Source organism: Rhynchophorus ferrugineus, unplaced genomic scaffold (assembly GCF_030347505.1).
Source record: "Rhynchophorus ferrugineus isolate W39M unplaced genomic scaffold, kcgeb_rfMv2 rfM1, whole genome shotgun sequence".
Taxonomy (NCBI): domain Eukaryota; kingdom Metazoa; phylum Arthropoda; class Insecta; order Coleoptera; family Curculionidae; genus Rhynchophorus; species Rhynchophorus ferrugineus.
In genome coordinates, this window is record NW_027472580.1 from 29,122,717 (window position 1) to 29,140,307 (window position 17,591).

Sequence of the window (17,591 nt, forward strand, 5' to 3'; positions counted from 1 at the left end):
AATTTGAAATTGGCAAGTGGCAGTGTGAAAATAGGAATAGAATAATGATCCCAAATATATTTAATTGCATTTTAATATTCAGAAAACAACATATAAATAAATAAATGACATAAAATATCAAAATTAATTAATTGTCACTTCATTTCAAGTTAATTTCAATGTGCTTACAATTTTTTTTTCAATCGTACTATAATTGAGATGGAGATTATTCCGCTTCGAACATTCTTTGGGAGAGAAAAGGAACTATCCTGAGTGATGCAAAATTATTTTTATATTTTATATATTTAACTTGACTGTAAAGAAGAATGGAGTAATAATCAATAAATATTTGTATCGTATTTTCTCAATCAATCTGTATCAACTTTATAACCATCGCAACTTTTTTAATTACAATAATAATTTTATTTATCGTTAACAAGGAATATTTTAAGATTATTATTCATTGCAACTTAAATAAAAGGAATTTTAACATTCAAAAAGCTTGAACAAATAATGAGAGATTTAGAAAATAGAAGAAGTCAGTCGAAAAAGATAAAAACCATAACATAAATGCAGTCAAAATTATTTTTAAAAAATTTCAAGATTTTGTTTTACCTTGTTACATTAATAAATAGTTTTAAATAATACAGTTCCAAAATACTGCTATATTAATGTAGAATATATTGTTCTTTACAATCATACTACAAACACAACATAAACGATATATATTATATCTAAATATACTTAAGCATAAATTCGGCACATTATAGTCAAGGTAGTGGCTAGAACGCCAAAATCAGAACGCTAAAAATCAGGCGAATGAAACTAGTAAATCTGAAATAGTAGCCTGAGACGATCGATTGCAGAAACTAATCAAATCAGTTGGGCTAGAAGTAGTTCACTGAAACAGTCGATAATAAGAAGTAGCCAATTACCAAACTTATTCAATATGGAAAACAACACGAAGATTTAAAAGACCAGTTATTCGAGTACCGCCATTTGAAAATAATCAAAATGAATGGGTTCGACGCAACGATGAAAAAGCTGAATTGCGTGTACAATACTTAGCTAACATATTTCATCGTAATGATATAGAATCTATTATAGATACATCTCCTGTTTATTAACACAATGTAGATCTAAATCTAATTTCTCCATTGGAAGTTGCCACTGAAATTGATAAGCTTAATCCTAAAACGCCACCTGGTATAGATGACATTTCACTTGGATTATTGAAAGAACTGCCACGAAAAGGAATCATCATGTTGACATATATATTTAGTGCCTGTCTAAGGCTGAAGTATGTTCCGGAATGCTTTAAGGTGGCACAAATAATTATGCTCAAAAAACCTGATAAACCTGCAGAACAAGTTGAATCTTACAGGCCTATTTCGCTACTACCTGCAATATCAAAGCTATTTAAGAAACTAATATTTAAACGTATTAAAAATCTTGTAATAATTCCAGATTTCCAGTTTGGTTTTCGATATCACCATTCAAAAATCGATCAAGTGCACAGAGTAACTGCGGTTATTGCAAGAGCGTTTGAGGAAAAGAAATACTGCCCTGCAATATTCCTGAATATTTCAGAAGCTTTTGATCGGGTTTGACATTTGGGATTAATCTATAAGATGAGCAAATTGTTACCGCGTAACTATTGTCAATTTCTGGAGTCATATCTTTTCGGAAGAAAATTTAGAGTATCGCACGAAATTCAAAAAGCGTTTTCGGCATTTAAAACTATTTTGGCTGGAGGAAAAGTAGTAATAAATTAATTGTAAATTAAGATTGTACTAAGTTGTACTAGTTGTACTAATAAAGATGTTATAAAAAAATTACCAAACTATTACTACTATTAATTTGAAAGCACTTATTAAGCATACATAAATTACACAAGCATGCTAGAACTAGATAAGACAGGTGAGGTAAAATCAGTGCTGTGAAAGCAGCGGATATATAAATAAACCAAGATGTTTTTTTCACACAGCTTATCTTTATACAGACTGTAAGAACTGTATTTTAACTAAATAATGTTAAGTGTATTTTAACCATATTCATTGATTTTATAACTAAAACTAATACTTGTTTTAATGGCTGTGTATAGAATATGCAAATATTTATCTTATTACTGTATATGCGTTAGACTGAGATCCTTGTTAACAGATAACGGCATTGGACTAGAACTGAACGAAAATTTATCACGAAATGATCAGTTGTTACGGTCTCATTACGAAACCCATTCAGGCGTGAGTCCTGCGGCACGGTCCTGAAATGGCACCTGCAGGACGATATTAAATAGCGGACGATTCGATGAAAATTATTCAATGGGACTCGTCGCTGTGGATTTAATGGGTATCGCGAAACGTGCATCCAACAAAACAGAAACGCAAAATAGGATTTTTTTGTTGCTTTTGCTATAATGGTTTGATTTTGCAGAAAAAGAATGGATCCATGTGTTCGTTATTATAACTAATAAAGTATCAATCTATCAATTAAATAGTTTAAAATAATTATAGTTTGTAATTACTTTTTATGGAAAATTATGGAGATAATTGTTCAGGGAATTCTTTAATTAAATCATGAAATACACAGGTTTAAGTATGGAAGAGCTGCTAGTACATATGCATTCTTTTATCCAAAATTCATTGTCAATTGCCATTTTGCAGAAGTGTATCATGATTTTATTGATGTAATTTTATTGATCTGCTCATTAAAGTGTTAATATAGGGTCAATTATAGTCGACAAGAGTATACCATGAAATGTTCCTTTTTTTAATTGTTTTACGGACTATCTCGACATGTCACATCGTCGTTGTTTAAATCAATGATCTTCTATATCAATATCATCCAACTCCCAACAGAAATAAACACTACAGCCATTCCAAAATCTGAACCGTCCACATTGCAGATCGATTTGTTTTTCGACATATGTAGGTTACTTGAAGCTCAAATTTGGCTTCATCATAAAAGGTGATAAAAATTGTTTAATCTCTATTAGATTTTTATAGAAACTTAACCTCTGAATATAATCTGGAGCCATAATGGGATTGTGACACGTAAATATGCCAGGTCTAAAGAACATCGAACATCAACTAATACTGTTATATTAGCATCAATAAAATATATTACGATATAAGCGATTTGGTACTTAAACACCAACCTGGCACTGCAAGTTTATCCATCCATTTAGCTAAGCCGTTATAGAAAGTTACGGGAATATTTTTGATATCCTAAAAAACAACTACTTTTTAAAATGCAACAAACTTCCCAGTATCAGGAAAAGTATAAAAAAGAAAAATATAGTATAAAACTTTGGCATGACCAGATGCTCAGAGATTATCGGTCTAGTTAAAGTCATAGGCTATTTGTAAACAATATATGAAACAAAAAACACAGAAAGAAACAAAGTCCCAACCTATAATCAGACATGTCTGCTAGAGGCAACAGAAGTCCGAGCAATATTAAGGCAATGTGTCAGCCAGAAAGTAATAAAATATTCATGTTGTGTTTAGAAATAACGAAAACCAGAAAACCCGAATGCATTTAAAAATAATGTAAAGGATAAAGCAAAGTTCATGTGTTGTTATTATTATTATTTTAAATATAATTGACATATATCGCCAATACAGTTGTCAAATCACTTGTTCAACTAAAAAATCAAAATCTTCAACATAAACCCTCTCATTGGTTTATTAGATGTTTTAACCAGAATTTTTATTTCCCATTTTTAAAGGATTATATACAAAATATATTCAATTTTCTTTCCAATTTCGAAATTTCAATATACATTTAGTATCGATCATCAGTGACAGATCATGTCATACTCACGCGAATAATGGTGACTTAGCTCTAAAAACTTTTAAAAAAAAAATATTCAACAATTAAATATTTGTGCTTTTAAGGTGCTCTTTATTTAATAACCCTTAATTTACAACTATCAATTTTTATTTTAGTGTAGTCAAGTCTGCCAAATGCTGCACAAACGATTGCAATTGTAAATATTCAAATTGTCAGTATTTTTTAAACCCATTTTAACTTTGTAAATCTACCCAACCAACAAAATATGGTGTACACTTAAGATGCTGCAGTAGTTAATAGTTCCAATAGAATTACTTTTACAACAATTTTAGGCAGCCCAAATATGCACTGGCCAAGACAATATAAAAGTTAATGTAACTCTTTCTAAATTCACTCGTTTATCAAGTATCGTTTCTTCTGTCTGAAACACGATAGTTTATATGATGTGACGGTTATTTATTGAAGTTATAAAAATATAGAAAAACCAATAGATAAAACGGATGGCAGCCAGCGGTGTTACCTGCACGAGGCTTGGGCAGTCGATGGTGGCACGTCTGAACTGAACGATAATCAGACACTAAATGATGGAAAGTACCCTTCCATAATCTCCCAGATAAAAACCCCGCGTTGCCACATATTCGTTATCGTGTACTAGTCGGCACTGCTGGCACCCCGCCCGTGTTCAACATCTGGGATTATATTTCTGGGTATTTTGTTGACCGTTATTCTACGATATAAAATTCGGTTCTTCGCAAGGTCGCTAGAAATTATTTTAACCTATTAATCTTATTTCGTCATTGTATGTTGTTTTCTTGTGGTTCTGCTTAGAAACATAGTCGTTATTTCCGGTTTCGGTGGGGCAGTGGTCAAGACGACAGGACGGTCCTACTGTTGTGATAGCTGCAGGTTCGAATTATGCTGAGACATGGTTGTAAATTTATGTTTACGGTTGTCTATAATTGTGACTATCCATGGCAAGAAAGCAAAATCTGGCAAAGAAAATCACCCTTGTTTCGACTTTAATCAAGCTTGGTATGACAGGATGTTTAATTCTTTTAAATATTTTTATGATTTTCTTGAAAATGAACTCACCGAAGCTGTATATTTTTTTCTTGCTCATTCATGAATTTTCTTAATTCATGAAATTTAGACAAGGTTTATACATTTCCTAATGCCTTCATAAATTACTCTTCATCAATAGTTTGTCAAATTTAATAAAATTTATCTTTTATCAATTATCAATTCTTTATATATATATATATATATATATATATATATATATATATATTTTAAAGTCTTCTTTTACCAACAAAGCGTTTATCTGAACTAGGCCTAAAGTTTAACGTGGGCTCCGAACCACGGTCCTCAGCATTAAGCCTCATTAAGCCAAATCATCCCAGAAGACTTCCGGTCTTACTCAGCCTGGTTACTGGCGTGACTGGGATCATTTTTCTTGTCGGATTTTACACTCTTGCCTAGAACATTCACAAATTTTAAACAATCACAAACATAGATTTACGCCTTTCCCCAGAAGGGTTCGAACCCGCGGCTATCGCAACAGTAGGAGGAATGTCCCATCGCCTTTACCACTGCGCCACCAAGCCGGCAATTATCAATTCTATAGGCATTTATGACATGTATACTACAGAGAGTATCAATTTGAAGCTTATTTAAGTAGTTATAGCACAAAAACTATATCAAGAACTCACCCTAGCACTCATTCAATTGTTAATATTCCACCATTTAATACCCCATCTGCTATATAATACCAATTTGAAATTTGCTGATACCTGTTTCTTTCTTTTTAATATCATCATTATCAATTTATAGTCGATATCTTTTTTCTAAACGTCTCAATTATATACTTCTCAACCAATGCACTGCTGTTGGTACCACAGCAATGTTTTTCACTAAATCCACAGCTGGCAACTGTTCTGGTCTCGGATAGTGCTATTCTTTCTTCTCATCTTTTTTTCACTTTTTTTATGCTCTTTTACTCAAAAGGCCGATTTTGCGATAGAATTCTGAGAGGAATTTACCTTTCATTGACAAGTAACATATGTCTTAACCTTCTACCAAATCCATTTTTACACAATTTCTACAAAAAATGTGTTCAAAAATAGTTCAAAAATAGATGAAGAACAGTGATAATTGCATTCCAACTTCATGTTCGAAAATCCTCTAAGAGTGAAAAATAATTTTTAACTTAATTTAAGGGCATTTAAAGGGGTATTGGTTGCTATTGAAAATTAATTGCAAAAGTCTGTCATGGTCTCAAGCCACGAAACATAAAACAAACCCATGTATAATGTATTTTATTATAGTAATTATAACTTTAAACATAGTGCTGGTGCCGTAATTAAAAATTCTCAATAACACCCGCTGCTAAAACCACTTAAGACCCACCAATAATTCCAGCCGAAATTAATTTGGTCCCTAACACCCTGCATCTTGTGTTTAACAAACACCAAGACTCGGAATACTTTGCGCCCACTTCGGTGCACTCCTTAATTTACAACCTGCACTTCATTAAAAGTTCGCCAACTTCGTCGATTAAAATTGTGTTTATAAATTTCAGACCGATGTATTAGAAGAGTGGAAGTTTTGTGTGAAACGCTGCTCTCGTAGCGCGAGCTCGTCTAGTTGCATGTTTTTTTCGTTGATACGTCCGTCTCTTTCTGACGCTCGGGAGTCAGGCGTTGCATCGTTTTATTCCAGCATCTGTGCTGTAATTAATAATGGGTAAAAACACTATAAAACCCAGTGGCGCGAGCTATTAGATTTTCAATATTAACTCGATTTTCTTATAACTTTTCAATATTATTTTTTAATTTGGTTACCTCAAATTTTCAAGGCAATATTATAGGTTATTCAATAAGTTAGTTAAGTATCATCTATTTCATTCATCAATAATATAAGATAACCAAAATATCGTGATTAAATTATTAATTGAAAATTTTAAAGACCTAGCAAAGTGGTTGACCAACCATTTTTTCTACTAATATATTTTGATCCGTTAACTTTATTAATTCCATTAGTGAAACAAAGAAATAAACAATCTAACTTACACATAAATTAACAGTTATTAATTTAGTTTTGTTGATAGTGCAGTGTAGCAAAATTGCATTGCATTTGTGACATTCACTACCTTTGTTATTTGATTTGAAGAAAACTGTTGAGAAGTCCATCGAACACTTAGAAATTTATGGTGATGCTGCTCCGTCATATCCCAATTGTCAGTTTTGGTTTGAATTTACTGAGGCTTATTTTTTTCGTTATAATATTATCGTTATCAATCTATAGACAGCACTCTTTTTCTCAACCTCCCAAGTATCCATTTCTCAACCAATGCACTGCTGCTGTTGGTATCACAGGAATATTTTTTACAAACTCTCGCCACAGCTGGCGATCGGCTGCAATTGTTCTGACCTCAGATCATGTTAGTATTAACATTTTGCAATAATTTTCTTTCACCCAAAATGCCGTTTTTTTTAATAATACAGCCGATAACAGAAATCTAAGAGGAATTTGTTTACCTTTTATTCGACACATATGTCAAAATCGTCTACTAAACACATTTAATTCGTCTACTTAATTCACAAAATTCGTCCTACCAAAAGAACAGCAATGGTTGTTGAATACAAAATTCATGTTTTAGGATAAAGACAACTGAACAATTAAATTTTGAAGCAGAAAAATTCGTAGTAGATATTCAACAAGCTGCTTGTAATAATACTCCAGAAATTAAGAGTATAACTAAAGGAATTAATTATCCAAAAGAAGTGAAGAAATTGGTTGCTGAAAAACGTAAATTACGAAAAAAATTACAATAAAACAGAACACCTGAAAATAAAAATAGTTTAAACAATATAACCCAAAAACTGAAATTAAAAACAACACCATAAATGACTATCTGAGAAATTTAACACATGATAAAGAACTGATTACTCACTCTGGAAAGCCATAAAATATCTAAAACGCTCATGTCTACACAGTCCACCTAGAAGAGAACCTATGTGGGAATTGGGCACGTGACAATCACCAAAAAGCAGAAGCATTTGCTGAATATCTAGAAAAAACTTTCAAACAAAACGAAACTAATAGTGAACATAATTTGCCGGACACAGACATCAGGCTACGATTTAATAACAGGAGAATTACTGCAAAAACTACCAAGAAAGGAACATTTAAGGTTTTTGACTTCTGCTGAAAAGAATAAAACCGATCATAGAGAGAAAAAACCTGATACGAACACACCAGGTTTATTAACAAGCACTCAATAATTAACCAGGTCCACAGAATAACAGATGTTGTTGAAAAAACCTACGAAAGTAAAAACGTAGGCTCAGCTATATTCTTAGATATAGCACAAGCCTTCGATAAGGTTTGGTATGAAGGCCTTGTTCATAAACTACAGAAAATGCTACCAAAACAACACACCAAACTATTAAAATCATACATTACAACCAGAATGTTTAGAGTCAAACAAGAAGACGCTTACTCTACAATAAAAGAATCTAAAGCAGGTGTACCACAAGGAAGTGTACTGGGCCCAATGCTTTATCTACTCTACACTTGTGATATACCACAAATGGAGAATATTACGATGGCAACATTTGCTGATGATACTGCGATTATAGCTGTCGAAGACAATAGCGAAGAAGCCTCACGAAAATTACAACAGGCAAGTGACAATATAAATAATTGGACACAAACTTGGAAAATAAGAATTAATGATAGTAAATCTGTACATGTGCAGTTCACCTATAAACAGACCGTACAAGCACCAATAACATTAAATATCTCGGAATGAATCTAGATGCAAAACTTGGCTGCAATGAACATATAAAGAAGAAAAAAAAGAACTGGAATTGAAATATAGGAAAATGCACTGCCTAATTGGAAGAAAATCGCAATTATCAGTATATAATAAATTGCTATTATATAAACAAATACTGAAACCTATATGGATATACGGAGTTCAATTATGGGGATGTTCTGCAAAGAGTAACATAAATAAAATACAAATTTTTCAGAACAAAGTCCTCAGAGGTATTGTGGACGCACCCAAATACTATAGGATTGATTACCTGCATAGAGACCTTCAGATACGCACAGTCAGTCAAGAAGTCAAGAGAATTGCAAGGGGGCATGAGGAAAGACTCCATTCTCATGAGAATATTTAAATATTGCAGCTTTTGGATACCACCAGAACAGGACACAGACTTAAAAGAATCAAACCATCTGGTCTTGTGTAGTTTTATGTAGTGAGGTGCATATAATAAAAAATACAGCAGTGACATGTATAAATATTATTTCATCAGAGACTGAGATAGGGCCGATGGGTCCTCCTAGTTATATACCTAGATTTATCATAAAGACAAATTGTAGATTAGACGGAAACGACTAGTAACAATGTAATAATTAAAAAATACTTAGAAGTTATAAAATGGGCCGATTAATAATATTGCTCAAAGGACAAACGTTTTTTTTGGGATGGCATCCATTATTTGCTTAAAAGGCGGACAAGATGCAGAGAATCGAATGGCCAATACTTTGAATAAATAAATTTTTCCATTTTCTTGAAAATCATGTAGTTTTTTTTTTGAAAAAACCGGTAATAACTTTCTGGTATACCGGGTACATCTATTATTCACCAGTTAATTGTTGAGTGCTTTTTAATACAACCAAACTGTTGTGTAGGTATTAGGACTTTTCTTTCTATAATGTAGTGGAGCGTATAAAAATCATTTATTTGGAACTATATTAACTCCGGTATTGTAGGAAGATACTAAGGTCATATTTGCTTGCCAATTATATGAAAAATTGCTGTCGACCCATCTCCGAATACTGGCGAAAGGAAATATGAAATTTATGAAGTCAATTCGAGACCTGTCCGAGCAACAAAGGCGGCAAAGGGTCGCCCCCTCATTAGGTCGCCCTCGAAATACCGTCCGGGACACGGAGCAAATTAAGCTCGGACGTCCGTCCGACATTCTTTTGTTTCGGTAAGCCGGTGGGGCGGCCGCTTTCTGCTGACCGCGGGAAAGGTCCACGAGCTGACCGGACCAGAAGGTGAAAAGAACGATCGGTGGCGGCGGCGGCATTTTTTCCATCCTCGTCTTCTTTCGTGCCGATCGGGCGATATTTCTGGTAGTTGACACGGGAATTTTTTGAGAAATTGCTTTTTTTATAGAGAGGTTTCTTTTTTGTTGGTCCCTTACTATATACCTCATTCGGCAGGCAAAAAATTCTTTGTCAAAAGTGAGGAATCGATCCGGGAATATGTCTTTGAAATTATATATTTGTTGTTGAAATTATATAGTTGAAATTAAATATTTCTGAACATATCTACAAAAAAATTGCTGATTTTTGAACATTTGAAGCTTTCTTTTGTCTGATAAAAATTAATCAAACTAAAGTTGAAATATTCAATATGAGCCAAGTCGCAGTTGTTCAGTTATTTTCATGTAACCACGTTAATTCACTTTTTGACATTCAGAGGAATAATAGTTGAAAAAGAGGTGACTCAATTAGTGTTTATTATCGAAAAAAAAAAACATAATATGGACAAAAGAACATTGGCAAAATTATTAGTTGTGATTTTAGGAAATACAAGAAAGAGCTCGTTTGGTTAGGCTTTTATGTAGCATAAAACATTTGAACAAAATTATGCCGATTATTACATTATTACATATAAGCATATTACATAAATACATTATTACATATAAGTATATAGAGAATATATAAAGTTCTGTAAATAAAGGTCGTTCGATGATATATGTTTTCTTAGAAAAATCTTCATAAGTACAATCAATCGAGTGAAAAATTTTAAATTATACAAAAGATTGACATATTTGACATTTTTGGGCATTATTTTTGTTAAAAATCAGGACCAAAGAAAGAAATATTGCCCATCGACGTATAAACTATAAATAATAAAAGCGTCTGTACATATAATGACGCAACAAAAACCACATCATTTACATAATAGATTGATGAGCTTCATAAAATTGAGATGTCACCCGAGAATTTATAATTCTAATTGTCACTTGAAATTAATTCAAATTGTATGTGATATGCGAATAATGAGCTTATGCGTAAATCATTTATTTGTTAATGTATTAACATTGATATTTTAGAAAGATACTAAAGTTATATTTGTTAGCCATTTGGAGCCAATTCATCTAAATAGCTTAGTAGTTCATTAATTGCCTAATATATTTCCGAGCTTTTATATACAATGGAAAAGATCCAAAAGGAGTGAAAATGACTTTCACAGGAATCGACTGCTCTTTCAATACGATGGTTGCATGGCTTGCCAGGAAAAAGACAAGCATTTTCTATGATGTATTAAATTGGCAGTTAAAGCTGAATCTGCTTCGACAAACCTAATTGTCTAAAAGTCATTGGTTAATCTAGAAGAGTCATACACATTCCACAATCTGCCCTATAGGCAATAATATATTTCTTATGTCTATATTATATTTACATGGCATGCAGAAAATCACTTCATTAAGCGATCTTCTGTATAAAATATTATCTTTATTAATTAGTCTTATTCTAAAGCTTATTCTAAAGTTTATATATGTGCAGTAACCAGATCAGGTAGTGTTAATCGTTTTAGTCTACGTACTTCACTATCACGTCGCATATTTAGTTGATTAGCGAGTACAAAAAGACGTTGAGTTACACTCGTTATAGGTTCTAGAGGAATATCGCGTTGTATCACTTTATTTGAAATATAGTACGGAAAATCAACAATGGCACGCAACACTTTATTTTGGAACCGTTGAATGATGGATATATTAGATTTTCTAGCGGTATCCCATAGTTGGATTCCATATGACCAAATAGGCTTGAGTATAGACTCATACAGCAACACCTTGTTATTTAATGATAACTTGGATTTGCGACATATGCGAAATTAGCGATGAGCCAATACATTTGATATAATTTCAGTCGAAGTTGTTTTCGTTTATAGAGTATGTGCTTCTTCCAGGTTAGGCGTCGATCTAAGTATATACCAAGATATTTATCTTGCTCTGCTTGGGGGAGTTGACAATGATTGGTATTCACTGGTGGGCCTGTTCTTCTATGCAGGGTAAACGTTACATTGGTGGATTTTGATTGACTTTAATGCGCCATGTCTTCATCCATAATTGTATTTGATCTAGATGCTTTTGTAGGTTTATTGATGCTGTGACCGGATCTTCGTGGGATGCCAAGATTGCTGTGTCGTCTGCGTATCTTGCCACAGTAGTTATTTTTGTGGTGGGCAGATATATAGAAGTATACAGAAGATACAGTACTGGACCCAGTACACTACCTTGCGGAACTCCTGAATATATGGGATTGAATTCGGCATATTCATCGCCTTGATTTACAATAAAATGTCTATCAGTAAGATACGATTTTAGTAACTGATAGTCCGGATGAGGGAGAAGTTTCTTTAGTTTAACCTGCAAGCCTGTATGCCACATTTTGTCAAAAGCCTGAGATATATCTAGAAAAGCAGCCGAACAATATCTTTTGGCATTTAGGTCGGTGTTTATTTTGTTTACAAGTCTGTGCACTTGTTCTATAGTCCCATGCTTATTGCGAACCCCTAACTGATGTTCTGGAATAATTTTTCTTTTTTCTATTATATAGTTTAGCATCTTGATGTATAGTTTCTCGAAAACTTTCGAGATTATTGGTAATAAACTTATAGGCCGGTAGGAGGTCACATTTTCTGGTATTTTTCCTGGTTTAAGAATCATTAATATTTTAGCTCCTTTCCAGATGCTAGGCAAGTAATTAATTAGTAGCATATGCATAAACATAAATTATATGTATTTTTAATTTATTTTTATAGTTTCATTGCTAATCCCATTATATGGTATAATCCCATCTTCTATGGGCTGTTTCAGTCAACTAATTTTAGTCGCTATTTACGGTTAGACTGATTTGGCTACTTTTTACTATCGACTATTTCAGTCATGTACTTTCAGTTACTATTTTCGGGCCTACTAGTTTCATTCGACCAATTTTTAACGTTCTACATTTGCCGTCCTAGGAGCGACCTTGAAACTAATATGCCTATTTTATGCCTGCATAAATTTATATGTACTACATATGGTTTTATCTTTTGTTTGTAGTAGGATTGTAATTTCGATATTTTGATTTATTGATAAAGATTGATGGAGAAAATACCATACAAATATTTAGTGGTCATTACTCTATTCCTTCTTACATCATCCATGAAACTGTTATTTTGGAGATATATAAATTACAGCAATTATCTCTCTTCTTTTATTTCCCAAAGAAAGTTCGAAAAGAAATATGTACATCTCCGTCTCCATAAGCCAATTAGTTTTACTATATTATATCATTGCTACTTCCCGAATATTAAATACGACTAAAGGATTAAATATTTGAGATTCTTATTCTATTCCTTTGTTCACACTGCCACTTGCCAATTTAAATTTTTTAAATTTTATCACCCCTTGTTATCGCTGAACAGACAAACAGTCAAAGTGCGCTTTTAGCTGATACAGTAATTATTATCTTCAGTAGCTATTTTTATTATATTACATTTTTTACATACCCTGCATATTGCAGCAATTTTTAATGTTTGAATTAAACATTTTTGGAGTAAATTGGTTTTTACTGTTTTTTATTAAAATAAGATAAGTATTTGATATTATATAATATATATATGGAATTTCTGTTTTTTAAAACTTAAACCCCATGTAATCCTTTAAGGCATACCTCTAAACCGTACAAAAATAAAACAGTACAGAGGGTTTTATTTAATAATGAAGGTAAAGGTTTCACGTTGTTGAGATATAATACCCGTTTTCAGCTTACTTTTTAGCTGCATTTTTCCATTAATTAAATTTATCGATCTAGATACCCGCCTAGATGATGTCGGTTCATTAGTTAAATGAAAAAAAAGTGTGTACACATCATTTACTGTTACATAAAGCGGATCGGGCCGCATTTGCTAGAAAGATGTGTTCTTTTTCGCGTCGGAATGTTCATGAAAATTCAATGAGAACTTTCTGTTTAATGAATATTTGATGGGAAAATTTGCCTCTTTCAATATTTAAACAGGCGCATTATGGAATAATATTGTTCGCTAATTAGCGAGAAGGCTAAAGAGAGTCGAGAATATCTTGCCGTTAGAGTAATTGTTACGTACACATTCTGAACGCCTTTCGCGAGAAGCGTAGGAGTTTGAAAATTTCCATTCATTGGTAAATTAAGTATAACTTGCAAGTTATACGATACTTTTGGATAAAGCGGCATATTTAAGAGTAACGTTTCAAGAAGAGGTATTTGGTGGTGTAGCAAACTTGTGACATGTCGAGTTTTACAGCATATATTAGATATAACGTAATATTTCCATTCTGCGCATGTGTACATTCAGCTCTTATTTATTTTTATCGTTAAATTCTCAGAGAGCTAGTGGTCTCGGACAATCTGCAAGAATATAGAATATATTCTAAAGATTTTTAAAGGGCCAAAATTAACAAAAAAATCATTGATAAATCTAGATATAATGTAGATAATGTGTTGGATATTCTTCCTAAAAATTTATCAAAAATTCATGTTCGCTTCGCCGGTTTTCAAGGCGACACGACGGCCCTCCTTCTGTTGCTATACTCACGGGTTAGAATACTCCTGGGGCATGGATGTATCTTATGTTTGTGTTTGTAATTATAAATGTCTTTATAGGTAACGGTAGAAAATTCGACAAGGAACAACCATCCCAGTCACGCCAGTAACCAGGCTGGGTAAGGCCAGATTTTTTCTGGGATGGTCTCTAAGTTGGTATGTTGGCCTGTTGGCAGGCTCACTGTCGAGGGCCGTGGAGGAAATAAACCCCCACCCATAAAAAGGAGACTCTAATGTAAAACAAAAAAAAATCGATTCCAATTCTATAGATGCATTTATGTTTTATTTTATAAGAAAATCACACAGACGGAAGAGTTTCAAATCGTATGAGAGGACCATAATTGAACATTGTCACAGTATTCCAGACTCAGAGCATTGTTAGTATGGTGGGTGATATAGGATTGACCTTTTTCCTATTTCTAGCGTTCAGCTTAATGAATTAGATTGAGTAATTTTCTATGATGGTTTCATTCAGTTTAAGCTTGAAAAGCCGCATCTTCCAAAGTTTATTTACGTTACTATATATAGTAAGTTTGCAGTGTTCTTTTGCTTATAAACGCAGTATTCGTATCAATCTGAATTTAAAGTACTATTATTTCTACACTATTATGTTTTCAAAATATCTTTAAAATCTTCGGTTGGTCGTGCGAACTTATCACATCTTGTGTGTAATTGGAAATGGCCTAGAAAATCTGAAGTTTAAACCGATTATTTATCTTTTTTAATCTTGCATCATATTGGTTTTTCTCTTTACTCATGGAAGATGTTCCAGGTAATATTAAATTGATATTTATTTTAATATTCGTTCCAATAGTTATGCATACAAGGCAAATTTAAGAATATTATAGACAATCTTTAATGGAATGAATATTTTTGAAATTTAAGAACTTCAAGTTCAAGAGCTCTGTTCTCTGTTCTTAAAGGGCAAGGAACTTTTTAATGCACATTTTTTACATAATGCAGGAAGCAAATAAAAACTAAACGAGGTATATTAAATAATGTTATATTTAGAAAGTTCGGAATAAAACAAAATTACAGACGAATATAAAAAACTCTTTATCTCTCCCGCGATAGAAATTATTTCTTTACTTTCTTTTCTAACAAAAAGAATAATCCAATCCCGGGCGAACTTATTCAACCATAATTTCGATTCCGCATTTTCTTTTCGGAGTTTTAAATATTCGGCAATTTACACCGCGCTGAAAAGTTAATCGATGTAACGCTCGAAATTTGTATGCACCAATTATGACGGTGAAATTTTCTCAACTTCTGGACCCTCCTCAATTAGGATACGGCGTCATTTCATAAAGTGCGCCTATAAATATTTAAAGAGACGAAATTTGCCAATCAAACATTCATTAAGCCGAAAGTTTTCAGTGTCGACTGAAAAAACAGCGCATCTTTTGTCCCGGTGTATAGACAGAATATCTAAAACCTGACTGTTTTTCGTTATTGCTGTGTAAATATACTTAAAGTAATTAGAATTAGTTAGAAACTTTATTGAATATGTGAAATCGTATCTCGAACTATATTAGGGTATCTACAGAATGTGTAGGTTTTTTTATTAAACAATTGGAATATTCTGACAGATATAAAAATCAATTGAAATTCTGTAAGCTACTTAACATATGGTCATGACAAAAAGGAACAAAAAAGTTCAAGGTATCTTTTGGTGATTTTTTTTAATCACGTTCAACAATGCTAATGTTGATAATTACTTTTTAACTTATTCTATTAGTCAGTATAATAAATTAATGTAGAATGCCTGTATTTATACATTATAACTAATGTTGGGAGCTATCGACTGAAAACAGTCGAAACAGTCGATAGTCGCAAAACAGTCGAAACAGTCGATAGTCGCAAAACAGTCGAAACAGTCGATAGTCAGAAAAATAGCGACTGAAAATAGTAATTAATATTTTCAGTCAAATGCGCGGTTCGGCTGTTTTTTTTCCATTCGTGATGTCAGACGAAGATGTACGAATTCTTGTCTGTATAAAATATGAGATAGGACGGAGATAAATGTTTGGAGCAGTTAATTTTAAATGTCTTTATATTCACCAATGGTAGTATAAGCGAGACAGATATATTCAGACATTCATACAGATATTCACCTGATAACTTTAAAAAAGATAAGAAAAGAAATTACTAATTTCTATTATCATGTAATAAATAATATAATTTTAAAGGAAGTAGGATTACTTTTATACTGAATGTTCTGTGGATGTGTAATGGATAATAACACCACAAATGTTTTATCGTATTTTAATATACTGATTGCTATTTTTAAATAACATTGCATAATAAATATAAATAGTACAATATAACTTATATAAAACCTAATAACTAATTATTTTCAATAACCATAACTATTAAATAAAATGTAAACGTATACTTAATCATTGAAAAATCTAATCCAAGATGAACCTAAAAATGATCGTACAATAACTACCGCACCCTTTTTAAATAAAAGTTTTATTTATTTTTGAAGAGAAATAATTTTAAATTACTGTGAATATTATCATGTTCAACTTTTCTCCCGTGAGGCGGTTTCTTCGATCGTTAATTATTTGCCCAGATTTTGAAAAAACTCGTTCCCAGGGGACAGATGTTGCGGGTATAGAGGAATATTTTACATGTAACTGATATAATTCAGGTGGTTTTGGGTTTGGGTTTGCTAAAAATCCAATGGGTTTTCTAAACGCCCAATAAATGTAATTTTCAAATACTTCTAAATCTGTAAAGTTGCTGCAGTACTTGGAGTAATTACTTCTTTCATTCTAACCACTTTTTTATCAAAATATCTCCAGATGTCAACACATCCTTGGTCAGTAGTTTTGTCTTGAATTTCGAATTGTGGAACTATATTTGTATTTTTTTGAAGTTAGATTGGAAGATACGTCTTTTGTGATAAATTTTTGTATCGCCTCAGCATTATTTACAATACCAAATTCTGCTTTATAGATTTCAAAAAGCGGGATCTAAAAAAATGTGGATTTCCCGCATATCGTATTCATTTCTAAAATTTTAAAAATCTAAAATAGCAAACTACAAAAAAAACATAAAACCACATATATTACATATAAATCTATATAAGCATAAATTCGGTGCATTACTTTCAAGTTCGCGACTAGGATAGAAGGCCAAAACGT

At 32.3% G+C, this 17,591-nt stretch overlaps 1 protein-coding gene across 9 annotated transcripts in view; it reads left to right on the forward strand.

Annotated features, from left to right (window-relative positions):
* Positions 1 to 17,591, forward strand: part of Cad87A (Cadherin 87A) — a 727,969-nt gene that overhangs the window by 125,906 nt on the left and 584,472 nt on the right. The window lies entirely within an intron of this gene.